This window comes from Coregonus clupeaformis, chromosome 19, assembly GCF_020615455.1.
Source record: "Coregonus clupeaformis isolate EN_2021a chromosome 19, ASM2061545v1, whole genome shotgun sequence".
Taxonomy (NCBI): Eukaryota; Metazoa; Chordata; class Actinopteri; order Salmoniformes; family Salmonidae; genus Coregonus; species Coregonus clupeaformis.
Genome location: NC_059210.1, coordinates 54,390,838 through 54,407,613, shown reverse-complemented (window position 1 = coordinate 54,407,613; position 16,776 = coordinate 54,390,838). Strand labels below are relative to the sequence as shown.

The window sequence follows — 16,776 nt, the reverse complement described above, 5'->3', positions numbered from 1 at the left end:
CTGTTGCTATTGAAGTCATTCTAAAGAGTAGGTTTAACAGAGCAAATGAAACGTGACCATACTTTATCAATCATCAATGATGCTATTTAGGCCTTTGTAGCATTTGCAAAGTCATCAACAGCAATTGTTTGAATTCAACAAAAAATAGACTAAACCCAGAATAAAAAAATTACTAAACGCAGAATTCAACTAAATAGGCCTAGGGTTTCAAGCCCTGGTTGATTTTGATCCAACATATAATTTGTTAATTTGTCGACAAGTTAATATGCTAGTTATTGTATTTCAAAAGTGACATTGAATTGTCTTTGGTTGTCAACACAACCAAATATAAACATTTTAAGGAGATGTATATTCTGTTTGGATAGTACCATCTGTGTCACTGACTTAGTCTGGCTTTAATTCAGGTTTGTCTACAAACAAAATCTTTATTTGATTTAGTCCTATTCTATAACTTAGATTTTTGGTTGAGATGGAGACGTGAATCCAACATATCAATTATGGATCGCCTGAAAAACCAGCCTTCTCAAAGTAGGCTACGTGCAAAAAGACACCAACCAACATTACAATTCCACTTATAGGCTGTGATAATTGTGTTTGTGTACTTCTACAATCACTACAGTGCCTAGTCTAACTAATGCACTACCATTTGCCAAAGTGGCTGTAAAATTGAAAAATGTATTTTGAATAACGAAACACAGACACAGTCACTGTGAATGGATGCAGCCACAGAGAGGCACACAACAATGACATAAAAGTAATCCCCAGAAACATCATAGAACAGCTTTAGCCTAATACACAGCAGTAAAAAATGGGTTAGGCTATCTCACAGTGCACATTTTGCAATGGTGTGCTATAGTGCCATTTGTGTGTACAATAATACAATGTGTGTGTATAGCCTCATTTCTTGGTGTGTGGATGATGATACTGACATGCATGGGGACCATATGTACCATAGTAAAATACTCAGGTCATTCTAGCTTAAGGGTCCAAAATGAGCTACTGACTGAAGCACTCTATTAGGAACAACTAGATACTGTAAAACGTTTTGGTGCTTGACCTTGGAATGATGGATGTCCCCATTCTACCTCATCAACAAGCAATTGTAGCTATTATACAAAAGCCCTCACAAACCTACAGGTACAAATTCGAGTGATTTTTGTTTTGTACTGCAGTGCTGTAACGGCCAATCTGTCTTCGCTGGAGCAGTGAGTACATTTCTGACAAACTTGCCAGACGAGAGAGTGCCAACGGCCTTTTAAGTAATTTGCTTCTTGCTTAACTTAAACATCATGCATGATTTAATTGGGAACTGCCGTGATTACACAAGTCACAGTTTAATACATGTGTGTGACGTGTGTTGTCTGTGTGTGCGTGTGTATGTGCTTGTGTGTGTGCGCACATGACGTGTGTGTGTGTGTGTGTGTTTCTGGGGCAGGATCTGTGTGAGCTGCCGGGAAGCCACGGGTGCCATGCTACAACACTTTGAATAATACACAGTAAGCCTTCAAATCAGGTTCCAAAGAGCTGTATCAGTTTGCCTAGTTTATATTCTGAAACGTGTTCTATAAATTTTCCATTAGCATCGCGCTTAAAGTCCAAACAGAGCCTTGTTCCGGGTAATGCTGATAAGGGAACTTTGAGAACCAGAAAGTGAAAATATACACTCAGCGTACAAAACATTAAGAACACCTTCCTAATATTGAGTTTGCCCTCAGAACAGCCTCAATTCATCAGGGCATGCACTACAAGGTGTCGAAAGCGTTCCACAGGGATAATGGCCCATGTTGATTCCAATGCTTCCCATAGTTGTGTCAAGTTGGCTGGATGTCCTTTGGGTGGTGGACCATTCTTGATACACACGGGAAACTGTAGAGCGTGAAAAACCCAGCAGCGTTGCAGTTCTTGACACAAACCGGTGACCCTGGCACCTACTACCATACTCCGTTCAAAGGCACTTCAATCTTTTGTCTTGCCCATTCACCCTCTGAATGGTACAAATACACAATCCATGTCTCAAGGCTTGAAAATCCTTCTTTAACCTGTCTCTTCCCCTTCATCTACACTGATTAAAGTGCATTTAACAAGTGACATCAATAAGGGATCATAGCTTTCACCTGGTCAGTCTATGTCATGAAAGAGCAGGTGTTCATAATGGTTTGTACACTTAGTTTATGTTGTCAGATAGACCACTAGGCAGATCAGACAGCTGAGTTGAGGTGACCACCAAATGGTAAATGTGATGCTATCTTGTAGGACGTAGATTGTCAACATGAGACTTCAGGAGGAATACTGTGTCAGGTTTATTTACACTGCGGTGAACTCATGGCAGGTAATGTGTCCTTTGAGCATGGTGACTGCTTGGCTCTCTGAAGAATGATAGGTGAAATGGAGAAATTATGAGTTGTCCACAATTTCATTTGAGAGGAGCGGACGCTTAGAGAAAGAAAAGTATGTTAGAAAAAAAGGTCTGTTCAGAGCCTGACTAGGCATCGCTAGCAGCACAGCCCCAACCAGACTCATCATATAGAGTGACTCAGCAACCACCTGCCATGTGTCTGCTCTCTGTGCACATCAAAACAACCACAGTAAGAAAAAGAAAGATAGTGCCTTCGGAAAGTATTCAGACCCCTTGACTTTTTCCACATGTTATGTTACAGCCTTATTCTAAAATGGATTAAATACAAAAAAATCCTCAGCAATCTACACACAATACCGTATAAAGACAAAGTGAAAACAGGTTTTTAGAAATGTTTGCAAATGTATAAAAAATACAAAACAGGAATACCTTATTTACATAAGTATTCATAACCTTAGCTATGAGACTCGAAATTGAACTCAGGTGCATCCTGTTTCCATTGATCATCCTTGAGATGTTTCTACAACTTGATTAGAGTCAACCTGGGGTAAATTCAATTGATTGGACATGATTTGGAAAGGTACACACACCTGTCTATATAAGGTTCCACAGTTGACAGTGCATGTCAGAGCAAAAACCAAGCCATGAGGTGGAAGGAATTGTCCGTAGAGCTCAGAGACAGGATTGTGTCGAGGCACAGATATGTGGAAGGGTACCAAAAAATGTCTGCAGCATTGAAGGTCCCCAAGAACACAGTGGTCTCCTTCATTCTTAAATGGAAGAAGTTTAGAACCACCAAGACTCTTCCTAGAGCTGGCCGCCCGGCCAAACTGAGCAATCGGGGGAGAAGGGCCTTGGTCAGGGAGGTGTTCAAGAAGCCGATGGTCAATCTGACAGAGCTCCAGAGTTCCTCTGTGGAGATGGGAGAACCTTCCAGAAGGACAACCATCTCTGCAGCACTCCACCAATCAGGCCTTTATGGTAGAGTGGCCAGACGGAAGCCACTCCTCAGTAAAAGGCACATGACAGCCTGCTTGGAGTTTGCCAAAAGGCACCTAAAGACTCTCAGACCATGAGAAACAAGATTCTCTGGTCTGATGAAACCAAGATTGAAGTCTTTGGCTTGAATGCCAAGCGTTACGTCTGGAGGAAACCTGACACCATCCCTACAGTGAAGCATGGTGGTGGCAGCATCATGCTGTGGGGATGTTTTTCAGCGGTAGGGACTGGAAGATTAGTCAGGATCCAGAGCGCTCAGGACCTCAGACTGGGGCGAAGGTTCACCTTCCAACAGGACAACGACCCTAAGCACACAGCCAAGACAACGCAGGAGTGGCTTCGGGACAAGTCTCTGAATGTCCTTGAGTGGCCCAGCCAGAGCCCGGACTTCAACCCGATCGAACATCTCTGTTGAGACCTGAAAATATCTGTGCAACAACGCTCCCCATCCAACCTGACAGGGTTTTAGAGGATCTACAGAGAAGAATGGGAGAAACTCCCCAAATACAGGTGTGCCAAGATCATAGTGTCATACCCAAGAAGACTCGAGGTTGTAATCGCTGCTTCAACAAAGTACTGAGTAAAGGGTCTGAAAAATGTATTTATAAATGTGCAACAATTTCAGGTTTTTGCTTTGTCATTATGGGATATTGTGTGTAGATTGACGAGGGAAAAAAACTATTTAATCAATTTTAGAATAAGGCTGTAACCTAACAAAATGTGGAAAAAGTCAAGGGGTGTGAATACTTTCCGAAGGCACTGTACAAGAAAACTATTCAACACACACATCATCATACAGGCCAAACTACCGAGAACCACTGAGCGATCCAGCCGAATAACCACAGCTACTCAGACATCTAGACTGGCTATGATGCATTTTAACCTTGTTGTGGAGATGAACTTGAACTCAATCAAGTGGTTATTTTGGGAAAGCTCATATCTGCTTTCCTTCAGTGCTCCCATTCAGTCACTATGTTAGATCTAGACAGCGGCTGGCTGCACCTAAGAGGAAAACATATTAAACGCTATCTTAGGGCACCTTAAATCAGGCCAACATGTTCCTTTGTCTTGGGCCTTCAGAAAATTAGTCTCTACTGCCAGTGCCTGCATATTCCAGAGTGTACACTAGCTATCTAACTGCAACACGGCGTCATGGCGTGCCAGTAGTTGGGTAACACACCTCCACTCCTCCTCCCCGTGACCATTAATAAGACAAGAGAGAGAAAGAGGCTGGGTGGCTGGCTGATGGGCGCTGGGAAGGAAGATCTAGTGATCCTATAAGGACAGGACATCATGCTAGTAGGCTCAGAGGCACCACAAAAGGCAAGCAGATGATTCAGCACTACTTTGCCTGGCCTCAGGTCCCAGCTGGATGACTGAGCCTAGCTTTCAGGGACAAGTTCAGTGGAGGTGAGTAACTACTGTAAAAAAGGGCACATTGCTCACTGTGCTGATACAGTGTTGCACTTATGGAAATCATAGTCTACCATAAAGCCAAACATGAAGGCTACCTCTGAACTTTGTCAATCATTCCATAAAATATTTGGACCATTGCTGAGCTGATTCATTGTTGCCTCTGTTTTTAGGGACATTAATGAGCTGCTTTCAACACTAAGCCTAGCTATCCAGAAAACACAGGTAGTAAATCTGGTCCACTGGTCTCTACAACAGGTACAGTAATGAAGGTCATAGGCTACTTGGAGGTTATGGAACACCAAACCATCACCTCATCACCCCTGTGCGGTGCAGGATAAATGTATTTACTGTTGCAATTAGGCCAATCAGCTATGCTCGGATGCAGTGGAGGCTGCTGAGGGGAGGACAGCTCATAATAATGACTGGAACGGAGAGAATGGAATGGCATCAAACACATGGAAACCATGTGTTTGATGTATTTGATACCATTCCACCTATTCCGCTACAGCCATTACCACAAGCTCGTCCTCCCCATTTAAGGTGCCACCAACCTCCTGTGCTCGGATGACTGACAAAGTGTGCAGCTGACTGAGGCAAAAGCTATTATTGACACCTTTTATCAGGTCACTATCAGAGGACACATTAAAGGAGAGATACACTATTTAGGAACCTAATCTGTATTTTTGATGTAAATGGCATGTTATAGAAGGGTCCAAACACTTTTCTTTTTGTTGCAATTTCACTTGGTTTTGAAAAACTTATCCCAGCAGTGATTGACTTCCTGAGCCTCATTCCGCAGTTCCAGGGTGTCCAAAAAACATGAACAAAAACACCCAAATACGTCCTTTTACAAAGGGCAAAGCTCTCAGTATCGTGATGCATGTCTTTTAAAATCTGTATACATTAAATTGTGTCATTCCAAAATGTATCTGCAACGTTATAATCAATTTTGTGAAAAACGTGTGATAATTTGCTGCGTGTGCATATTGGTGTGCATGCGTGTCCTTCCTGTAATTGGCATGGAACAGGCAGACGGATGCCTCCTTGGAGTGACCCCATGAAATATTACATAATCGCAACACAAATGTCAAGTGCTGAGCTGGCCAGAGGAGCGTGCCATAGGACAGGCTTGAAGTACACTTCATTTGTGAAATAGGACTAGTCATGATGAGTCATGTTCTTGAACCCCCTTTACTGTCTCAAATAGCCAACCAATCAGCCTGTTATCAACCCTTAGTAAACTTTTCGGAAAAATTGTCTGACCAGATACAATGCTATTTTACAGTAAACAAATTGACAACAGACTTTCGGCACGCTTATAGGGAAGGATATTCAACAAGCACAGCACTTACACAAATTACTGATGATTGGCTGAGATAAATTGATGATAAAAAGATTGTGGGGGCTGTTTTGTTAGACTTCAGTGTGGCTTTTGACATTATCAATCATAGTCTGCTGCTGGAAAAAAACGTATGTGTTATGCCTTTACACCCCCTGCTATATTTTGGATAAAGAGTTGACTGTCTAACAGAACACAGAGGGTGTTCTTTAACAGAAGCCTCCAACATAATCCAGGTAGAATCAGGAATTCCCCAGGGCAGCTGTCTAGGCCTCTTACTTTTTTCAATCTTTACTAACGACATGCCACTGGCTTTGAGTAAACAACACTATACAGGTGAGCTACTACAGCGACTGAAATGACTGCAACACTTTAACAAAGAGCTGCAGTTAGTTTCAGAATGGGTGGCAAGGAATAAATTAGTCCTAAATATTTCAAAAACTAAAACCATTGCATTTGGGACAAATCATTCACTAAACCCTAAACCTCAATTTTGTAATGAAAAATTTCGAAATTGAGCAAGTTGATGTGACTAAACTGCTTGGGGTAACCCTGGATTGTAAACTGTCATGGTCAAAACATGTTGATACAACAGTAGCTAAGATGGGGAGAAGTCTGTCCATAATAAAGTGCTGCTCTGCCTTCTTAACAACACTATCAACAAGGCAGGTCCTACAGGCCCTAGTTTTGTTACCCCTGGACTACTGTTCAGTCGTGTGGTCAGGTGCCACAAAGAGGGAACAGGGCAGCACGGCTGGCCCTTAAATGTACACAGAGAGCTAACATTAATAATATGCATGTTAATCTCTCATTGCTCAAAGTGGAGGAGTGTTGACAAGCTGAATGCACCGAGCTGTCTGTTTAAACTACTAGCACACAGCTCGGACACCCATGCATACCCCACAAGACATGTCACCAGAGGTCTCTTCACAATCCCTAAATCCAGAACAGACTTTGGGAGGCGCACAGTACTACATAGAGCCATGACTACATGGAACTCTATTCCACATCAGGTAACTGATGCAAGCAGTAGAATCTGATTTAAAAAACAGATAAAAATACACCTTATGGAACAGCGGGTACTGTGAAGAGACACACACACACACAGGTACAGACACGCATACGCACACAACTACTAGCACACACACGTACATTGTAATATTGTTGTATGGTGGTATTATACATTTTGTATTGTAGATACAGTACAGTGCATTCGGAAAGTATTCAGACCCCTTCACCTTTTCCACATTTTGTTACGTTACAGCCTTATTCTAAAATGGATTAAATAGTTTTTTCCCCCTCATCAATCTACACACAATACCCCATAATGACAAAGCAAAAACTGGTTTTTAGAAATGTTTGCATTTTATTAAAAAATAATAATAATATAAATACCTTATTTACATAAGTATTCAGACCCTTTACTCAGTACTTTGTTGAAGCACCTTTGGCAGCGATTACAGCCTTGAGTCTTCTTGAGTATGACACTACATGGTCACGCTTTGTCATTATGGGGTATTGTGTGTAGATTGATGAGGGAAAAAATTAATTTAATGCATTTTAGAATAAGGCTGTAACTTAATCAAGGGGTCTGAATACTTTCCGAATGCACTGTATGTAGTGGTATTATAATGTTATTTAATGTACTGTTTTATGTTTTGTGTGTGATGTAAGTGCCTTAATGTGTTTGGACCCCAGGAAGAGTAGCCTTGGCAGCAGCTAATGGGGATCCCTATAAATACAAATGTTCTCAAGGTAGCCTTTGATAAATAAATAACCTATTTTATCAAAATAGGATATTAAGGATGCCAATGACACATTTACTTGTGTAGGCCTAACGTCTGGTGAAGTTGGAATATTATGCTAAGGCAAGGTCAACAAGGAATGTAGCCTATTATACTGTAATAACGACAATTTTCAAATGGTTACTGTTTGGCGAAATGTTATTGATGAGAATGACAACTCCGCTGTGTCCTCCTCCCAGAGTGCGAAGAGCCTAGGCGTGACCCTGGACAACACCCTGTCGTTCTCCGCCAACATCAAGGCGGTGACCCGCTCCTGCAGGTTCATGCTCTACAACATTCGGAGAGTGCGACCCTGCCTTACACAGGAAGCGGCGCAGGTCCTGGTCCAGGCACTTGTCATCTCCCGTCTGGACTACTGCAACTCGCTGTTGGCTGGCCTCCCTGCCTGTGCCATTAAACCCCTACAACTCATCCAGAATGCCGCAGCCCGTCTGGTGTTCAACCTTCCCAAGTTCTCTCACGTCACCCCCCTCCTCCGCACACTCCACTGGCTTCCAGTTGAAGCTCGCATCCGCTACAAGACCATGGTGCTTGCCTATGGAGCAGTGAGGGGAACGGCACCTCTGTACCTTCAGGCTCTGATCAGTCCCTACACCCAAACGAGGGCATTGCGTTCATCCACCTCTGGCCTGCTGGCTCCCCTTCCTCTGCGGAAGCATAGCTCCCGCTCAGCCCAGTTAAAACTGTTCGCTGCTCTGGCACCCCAATGGTGGAACAAGCTCCCTCACGACGCCAGGACAGCGGAGTCACTCACCACCTTCCGGAGACATTTGAAACCCCACCTCTTTAAGGAATACCTGGGATAGGATAAAGTATTCCTTCTAACCCCCCCCAAATTGTAAAGTGGTTATCCCACTGGCTATAGGGTGAACGCACCAATTTGTGAGTCGCTCTGGCTAAGAGCGTCTGCTAAATGACGTTAATGTGCCCTTGAGCAAGGCACTTAACCCTAATTGCTCCTGTAAGTCGCTCTGGATAAGAGCGTCTGCTAAATGACTAAAATGTAATGTAAAATGTAATCAACTTATTTTATTCCTTTCATAAAAAATGCTAGGCTACATTTGTCCATTTCCTCATCCACAAAGCCATTTCATTAGCGGCTGACAGCATTCTAGAATTAATGTTTTATTTCACTACATGAAAAATCCCCACCTAATGAGATTTTATTCCTGCTGCACATGGTGGAGCCTTGATGTGTCTCATTTGCATACCTAATGAATAGCTGGCTATGACATCTACACACTGGCCCAAATGGTCTTGATAAGAAATATTAAGCTGCCTCCTCACTCATTCTAAAGACTGTGGATGAAAGAGTGTCTGATTTTATCATTCCATGTCTCCTAGCAACACAGGTCCAGTCATATGACATACTGTACAGTAACTACTCAATCAGTTTGAGCCCAGGAGTAGCTGGCAGGTGGGCTGTAGGGTCCTGTGTTGGTCTTTAAATGTACTGTTGTTGTGTACTACTTTTATTTATCCCTTGCTTATTTTTTATATGGGATCACATCGAGCAATGATATTAAATAGGCTTTTTCCAGAGAGAGAGAGAGAGAGAGAGAGAGAGAGAGAGAGAGAGAGAGAGAGAGAGAGAGAGAGAGAGAGAGAGAGAGAGAGAGAGAGAGAGAGAGAGAGAGAGAGAGAGAGAGAGAGAGAGAGAGAGAGAGAGAGAGAGAGCGAGAGAGAGAGAGCGAGAGAGAGAGAGAGAGAGAGAGAGAGAGAGCATAGCAGACCTCATTCTACAGGGTTTGTTTCTAGGTGGGTGCATCATTGACAGATCTGAGGCGAGCCTTGTACACACACTTCAATTGCACATTTTGTTTAAAAAACATTCCTCTGTGGAAAAAATCCATAGATCCTGGCCTGATACATAAGGACCCTCATCAAGATCTATAGCCAAGATTTCAGAAAGGTCTTTGAAGATCGAAAAAGTAGCCTTTCCAACAGGAAATGTGTTGGTCAGTGGTCATAAGCCCTGTGGTTTACCTCTTCCTGACCTAAATCATTGGATATAAAGACCGAAGGCTACATTAACTTTCCAATGCGAGGGCACTGTGGCTACAGTAGAGGGCAGTGATTAGAGGATGGAAACAAAGATCAACTCTGTGTACCCATTTCATCTCCATGAGATTAGGATGTTTATTTTTAGGGGAAAAGTAAAAACTTCGGCAGAACGGCCTGATTTGATACAGAAGAAAGACAACATGATAAAATGTTTTAGGCTAGGCTACAGACTGCAATTTGTGTCACACTACATTTTACATGGCACGACTGGTCTATACTTTTTGAAACAGATATACAGTGGGGAGAACAAGTATTTGATACACTGCCGATTTTGCAGGTTTTCCTACTTACAAAGCATGTAGAGGTCTGTAATCCAGAAAATCACATTGTATGATTTTTAAGTAATTCATTTGCATTTCATTGCATGACATAAGTATTTGATACATCAGAAAAGCAGAACTTAATATTTGGTACAGAAACCTTTGTTTGCAATTACAGAGATCATACGTTTCCTGTAGGTCTTGACCAGGTTTGCGCACACTGCAGCAGGGATTTTGGCTCACTCCTCCATACAGACCTTCTCCAGATCCTTCAGGTTTCGGGGCTGTCGCTGGGCAATACGGACTTTCAGCTCCCTCCAAAGATTTTCTATTGGGTTCAGGTCTGGAGACTGGCTAGGCCACTCCAGGACCTTGAGATGCTTCTTACGGAGCCACTCCTTAGTTGCCCTGGCTGTGTGTTTCGGGTCGTTGTCATGCTGGAAGACCCAGCCACGACCCATCTTCAATGCTCTTACTGAGGGAAGGAGGTTGTTGGCCAAGATCTCGCGATACATGGCCCCATCCATCCTCCCCTCAATACGGTGCAGTCGTCCTGTCCCCTTTGCAGAAAAGCATCCCCAAAGAATGATGTTTCCACCTCCATGCTTCACGGTTGGAATGGTGTTCTTGGGGTTGTACTCATCCTTCTTCCTCCAAATACGGTGAGTGGAGTTTAGACCAAAAAGCTCTATGTTTGTCTCATCAGACCACATGACCTTCTCCCATTCCTCCTCTGGATCATCCAGATGGTCATTGGCAAACTTCAGACGGGCCTGGAAATGCGCTGGCTTGAGCAGGGGGACCTTGCATGCGCTGCAGGATTTTAATCCATTATGGCGTAGTGTGTTACTAATGGTTTTCTTTGAGACTGTGGTCCCAGCTCTCTTCAGGTCATTGACCAGGTCCTGCCGTGTAGTTCTGGGCTGATCCCTCACCTTCCTCATGATCATTGATGCCCCACGAGGTGAGATCTTGCATGGAGCCCCAGACCGAGGGTGATTGACCGTCATCTTGAACTTCTTCCATTTTCTAATAATTGCGCCAACAGTTGTTGCCTTCTCACCAAGCTGCTTGCCTATTGTCCTGTAGCCCATCCCAGCCTTGTGCAGGTCTACAATTTTTCCCCTGATGTCCTTACACAGCTCTCTGGTCTTGGCCATTGTGGAGAGGTTGGAGTCTGTTTGATTGAGTGTGTGGACAGGTGTCTTTTATACAGGTAACGAGTTCAAACAGGTGCAGTTAATACAGGTAATGAGTGGAGAACAGGATTCTTAAAGATAAACTAACAGGTCTGTGAGAGCCGGAATTCTTACTGGTTGGTAGGTGATCAAATACTTATGTCATGCAATAAAATGCAAATTAATTACTTACAAATCATACAATGTGATTTTCTGGATTTTTGTTTTAGATTCCGCCTCTCACAGTTGAAGTGTACCTATGATAAAAATTACAGACCTCTACATGCTTTGTAAGTAGGAAAACCTGCAAATACTTGTTCTCCCCACTGTATATGACCCGTTTCAGGAAGCTAGGCGTATGTAGCACGTCACTACTTCACAGGAGAGGTATTTGAACGCCTTTTTCCTCAGTTAAAAAATACTTTCTAGTATGGCTTTTATTAAAGATATAACGTTAGCCATCGAGAACTACAAAAGTTTTGCAACTTTCCTCAACAACATTGATGCCCTGAATTTAGCAGGCACTATCGACAGATCAGTTGGAAAACGTTGTGATGAGCTACTTTCTGCACACGCCACGGTCAGTTTGAACCGGAGTGACTTGACACAACGCAATATGAATTATTGAAGTGAACAAAAATATCATTTACCCCTCCCACATATCCTACCGATCCCAGCTCCGAAACAGAGCTAACCTGATAAGGCCTGTCTGCAGAAAGAACATCTCTGATGTCTGTGATTCAATCACAACCCATCCCATTCTCTCTACCCCATGCCCTGTTGCCCACTGCTGTAGGCTAGATGGAGAAAGCAACACTATGGCCAGAAAAGCAGTGTTTCTTTGATGAAATATTCTGCCATTGGCAGGACAATACAGAAAAAACGTCTCAGTTGTGGAACCCAAAGGACGATGCTATAAAAAGTGTGCCTTTTAGATCTAGGCCTATTTTTTATTTTAAACAGGCCTGGGTGGTCGTTACACCAATTCGGTGCTTTTTGAGTAATGTAACTTGGTGGGAAGAAAGCATGTATTTCACCTAATTTTAACATTCTGTCATAAAGAGCACGTTAAACAATATAAAACATGTTTTCCCATCTTAAGAGGTTTAAGTATAAAAATGACTATAGTACAGTGCATTCGGAAAGTATTCAGACCCCTTGACTATTTCCAAATGTTGTTACGTTACAGCCTTATTCTAAAATTGATTAAATTGTTTCCCCCCCCCCCCCTCAATCTACACACAATACCCCATAATGACAAAGCAAAAACTAGTTTAGACATTTTTGCAAATTTATTAAGAATAAACAACTGAAATATCACATTTACATAAGTATTCAGACCCTTTACTCAGTACTTTGTTGAAGCACCTTTGGCAGCGATTACAGCCTCAAGTCTTCTTGGGTATGACACTACAAGCTTGGCACACCTGTATTTGGGGAGTTTCTCCCATTCTTCTGTCAATTTGGATGGGGAGCGTCGCTGCACAGCTATTTTCAGGTGTCTCCAGAGATGTTCGATCGGGTTCAAGTCCGGGCTCTGGTTGGGCCACTCAAGAACATTCAGAGACTTGTCCCGAAGCCACTCCTGCGTTGTCTTGGCTGTGTGATTAGGGTCGTTGTCCTGTTGGAAGGTGAACCTTTGCCCCAGTCTGAGTTCCTGAGCGCTCTGGAGCAGGTTTTCATCAAGGATCTCTCTGTACTTTGCTCCGTTCATCTTTGCCTCGATGCTGACTAGTCTCCAAGTCCCTGCCACTGAAAAACATCCCCACAGCATGATGCTGCCAACACCATGCTTCACAATAGGGATGGTGCCAGGTTTCCTCCAGACGTGACGCTTGGCATTCAGGCCAAAGAGTTCAATTTAGGTTTAATCAGACCAGAGAATCTTGTTTCTCATGGTCTGAGAGTCTTTAGGTGCCTTTTGGCAAACTTTTACTGAGGAGTGGCCACTCTACCATAAAGGCCTGATTGGTGGAGTGTTGCAGAGATCATTGTCCTTCTGGAAGGTTCTCCCATCTCCACAGAGGAACTCTAGAGCTCTGTCAGAGTGACCATCGGGTTCTTGGTCACCTCCCTGACCAAGGCCCTTCTCCCCCAATTTCTCAGTTTGGCCAGGCAGCAGGCTCTAGGAAGAGTCTTGGTGGTTCCAAACTTCTTCCATTTAAGAAGGATGGAGGCCACTGTGTTCTTGGGGACCTTCAATGCTGCAGAAATGTTTTGGTACCCTTCCCTAGATCTGTGTCTTGACACAATCCTGTCTCGGAGCTCTACAGACAATTCCTACGTCCTCATGGCTTGGTTTTTGCTCTGACATGCACTGTCAACTGTGGGACCTTTATATAGACAGGTGTGTGCCTTTCCAAATCATGTCCAATCAATTGAATTTACCACAGGTGGACTCCAATCAAGTTGTAGAAACATCAAGGATTATCAATGGAAACAGGATGCACCTGAAATCAATTTAGAGTCTCATAGCAAAGGGTCTGAATACTTATGTAAATAAGCTATTTAAAAGTTTGCTGAGGAAAATGTTTTATTTAATCAATTTTAGAATAAGGCTGTAACAAAACAAAATGTGGAAAAAGACAAGGGGTCTGAATACAAAATACTTTTCCTATTAAGTGCAAAATAAAGTAACAGGGTTGACGACTTCATCTTAAAACGGTCCAATTCAGCCGTTTTTCTCTCAATATCAAATAATTTATTGGTAACAATAAAGTACCTTTCTGTGATTGTTTTCAATTAAAATGGTCAAAAAGAAACAAAAATAGCTTCTTAGCAAAGAGCAATTTCTCAAGCAAGAATTTTGCTAGGACTGTCTGGGAGTGGACTGTGGGGAGGGAAAACTGAAAACTAGCTGTTATTGGCAGAGAGGTTTGGAACCCTCTTTCTGCCTGGTGATGTCACCAGGCAGGCCAAAACTCCATCCCACCAAAACAGTCTGAAATTTCAGTCTGTCTTTTCAAACAGCTCTTACACTAAAAGGGCATTATCATCATTTCACAATTACACAGTATTATTCCAACCTCATAGTGTGGAAACAGGCACATGCACAGAGAAGCCCATACCTGTGCAGAGCACATGCCCATTTGCCCTTCCAGTCTCCAAAGTGCCCTTTTCGGTGGTTGTATAATTTCCCCCAAAATATATTTTGTCATTGTTGTTCTGAACCCACTGCCTGCTAGTGGTCGTTAAATTCTCATCTATGCTTCAGAACCAAAAAGTTGCGCGTCTTGATTGTTGACCAATGACCAGTCATCAGCACTGGCGCGCAAAGACGGACGCGCATATCAAGATTGGTGACCAGAAATAACTTGTTTAATTTCCTCCAGTTTTGCAAAAACAAAGTAGACCTAGGTTTATCGTCCATATAAAATACAGTTTAGCAATCTACTAGTGACTCATCTTTATGCCAGAACAATAGGCTACCTGCCGATTTGATTGATCATTTTCATATTTCAGATAGATAGGCCTAGTTTGGGTGGCTACTGGCTATATGTGTAAAGATAAGAAGCTGTAACATCGCACTGCCTTCAATATTATGGCATGGAGATGTAACATTCTGGCGAATCTATTACAATATTTGTGAGGAAGAACAGAGCTGCCCGGCTGGCAAGGAGCACTCTGCAGGCAGATGGCCTCTAAAGTCGCAAGTTTTGTACCACTCCCTTTTTGGGGTCATGGGTAAAAAAGTTAGAAAACCACTGGGATACATGATAGTGGCAACAAATGGAGTTGGGTTGGATAATGTAATGGTAGGTTACAGTGTTTCTTACAATCTTCTATTTTGACTGGAATTGTGTTGGTCATTGTTAATACATGCAGCATTCCCCCAGTTCAAAATAGTTTTGTAAAATACTTTACTCATCAGATGGTGCTGCTTTCCCTTCCCCTCTTCTTGTAATAATTGCTCAAAGAGTCTATGACCCGTGGTTGTGGGAAAAAAAAAAGTTTTTTTGTTTGAGCACATGCCCCCAAAAAGGTCTGTGCATGGCCCGGTGTGGAAATGTATATAAAACACAGGAAAATCACATTTTTTACTGCACAGGGCCTTTAAATCATCCATAAATCCCATTGTGACAGGGGGAATGGAAGCTTGTAATATGCAACAGGGAGGAACAAATTAATGCAAGCTTCACAAAAAAAAAAAAAAAAAAGTTAAACATGGGTAACAGGGTTGACGTTTTATGCCCGACCCGCTCAGTTTTCCACCACAAAACACCAGAAAATGGCCAAAAAGAGTAGAACCAGTTCATCCTGCTTTTATACTATGATTTTAATATTAGATGTTCAATGTTTCTTTAAAAAATATATATTTTAAAAGGAATAGTTTCACCATATTAAAATGAGAGTTCATGTAACAGTTTTTTTTTCTCTCCTTAAAATGAATCACTAATCACATTAAATAAATAACTTACTTTGTCAAAGCAACAAAATAACTATGGCTTTACAATGATGGCGAAAACTTCGATAAATGTTGGAATTAAGTGGGTTAAAATCTTCCTAGAAGTCACAGAGGATGCACAGAGGGACATGTCAAAATGTAGAATTCTGGCACTTTAGCAAGTCTTTATTCATATAAAAAAAATCTGATTTATAGATTTTTCCATGTGGTCTATATTAAAAAAGGGCACCTCATTGAATATAAAAGGCTTTTAAAATGCAATATTTGTGCACAATTTCTACTTAAGATATCAAAAGGGACACAAAAGGCACTAATTTCTTGGAACGACCCACCTATCATTGCATTCCCAACTCTAAATTGTATTTCACAGGCTTCCCTAAGCTGAGAACATTGTGTAGATTGTTTTGGAGTATGTGAAAGCTTGTATGGTATATTTATAGCCTAGTCAGAGTACCCAGATAGAGGAATATGCATATTTTTAGACAAGACAAATAAGGTAATTGTATCACACAGTGTCTAGACTGATTTGACTGGTGATAACATAAGTATCCTTCTTTTCAGATAGGAAGATGGTAAGCAGAGAGCCAAAGGCAAGCAGTCTGTCCGAGTTTGAGTAGATGATAAAACTCACTAAATAAACACACGCACACACAGCTTCGAGCAGAAGCAGACACCCACGGAGTCCAACTGAGTACCAACATATGGAACACTTTATAAGAACCCACCCACCTTTCATTATCAGAATCGGATTACAAATTCGGTTTCAGCCAAGCAGCTGGGAAACACACACTGACAGGCCTAGGTCCTAACCTATATGAGCTGCAGGGAAAGCTGAGATACCAATACTAATTATATAATTTCCTTTATTCTTTGCCAGGCTCCTTACAGTAAAAAAGTAATTAAATGGTTGTGCAATTTGAAAAAAAGAAGGGGTGGGGAAAGAAAGAGGTATTT

At 42.2% G+C, this 16,776-nt stretch overlaps 1 protein-coding gene across 2 annotated transcripts in view; it reads right to left on the bottom strand.

The window, feature by feature from the left end:
- Nucleotides 1-16,776, bottom strand: part of LOC121532283 (UPF0606 protein KIAA1549) — an 83,416-nt gene that overhangs the window by 44,672 nt on the left and 21,968 nt on the right. The gene's annotated exons all lie outside the window — the stretch shown is intronic.